This window comes from Olea europaea, chromosome 18 (assembly GCF_002742605.1).
Source record: "Olea europaea var. sylvestris chromosome 18, O_europaea_v1, whole genome shotgun sequence".
Lineage (NCBI taxonomy): Eukaryota > Viridiplantae > Streptophyta > Magnoliopsida > Lamiales > Oleaceae > Olea > Olea europaea.
Window position 1 is genome coordinate 17,973,208 of NC_036254.1, and position 982 is coordinate 17,974,189.

General features: G+C 35.3%; 1 pseudogene; it reads left to right on the plus strand.

Annotated features, from left to right (window-relative positions):
• The first annotated feature begins 346 nt into the window (after nucleotides 1-346).
• The window catches only part of LOC111366819, a 4,273-nt pseudogene continuing 3,637 nt past the window's right edge, over nucleotides 347-982 (plus strand).

Consider the following 982-nt stretch of genomic DNA (forward strand, 5'->3'; position numbering starts at 1 on the left):
ATTATATTGATGTATTTGTTGGATATTGGTTAAATAAATTGAGAATTGAAAATCGATTAAAGTTCGTATCGAATTCGGCCAAATACTCAAAAGCTTGTGTAGACTTGTAAAGTCATTGTATGGATTGAAACAAGCACCGAAGCAATGGCATGAAAAGTTTGATAAAACTATGTTGTCAAATGGCTTTAAAATCAATGAATGTGACAAATGTGTCTACATTAAAAACGCACCTAATGAATATGTAATCATATGCCTATATGTTGACGATATGCTAATTATGGGAAATAACTCCAAAGTCATTTCCTCGACTAAGAAAATGTTAACAAAACATTTTGACATGAAGGATATGGGAGTAGCGGATGTAATATTAGGGATTAAAATCTCTAAGACATTCGATGGTTTGTCATTGTCTCAATCACACTATGTTGAGACTATACTTAAGAAATTTAAGGCATATGACGATAAACCGGTTAAGTCACCAGTTGACTTAGGTATTTACTTAGCCAAGAATACTGGTGAGCCCGTATCTCAATTGGAATATTCGCATGTCATTGGTAGTTTAATGTATATTACCAACTGCACAAGACCGGATATAGCATATATAGTCAACAAGTTGAGTAGATTCACTAGTAATCCAAGTGTTGTACATTGGAAGGCATTAAACCGAGTTCTTAGATATTTAAGACACACGGTTGAATATGGATTACACTACTCAATATATCCTGCGGTATTAGAAGGATATACTGATGCAAATTGGATATCTGACACTAAGGATTCAAAATCCACGAGTGGTTATGTATTTACCATTGGAGGTGGAGCCGTGTCCTGGAAATCGTCTAAGCAAACATGTATTGCTCGATCCACGATGGAATCTGAGTTTATTGCGTTAGACAAAGCCGGTGAAGAAGCAGAATGGCTTCGTAATTTTCTTGAAGAAATTCCATGTTGGGAAAAGCCGGTTTCTGCGATTAATATACATTGC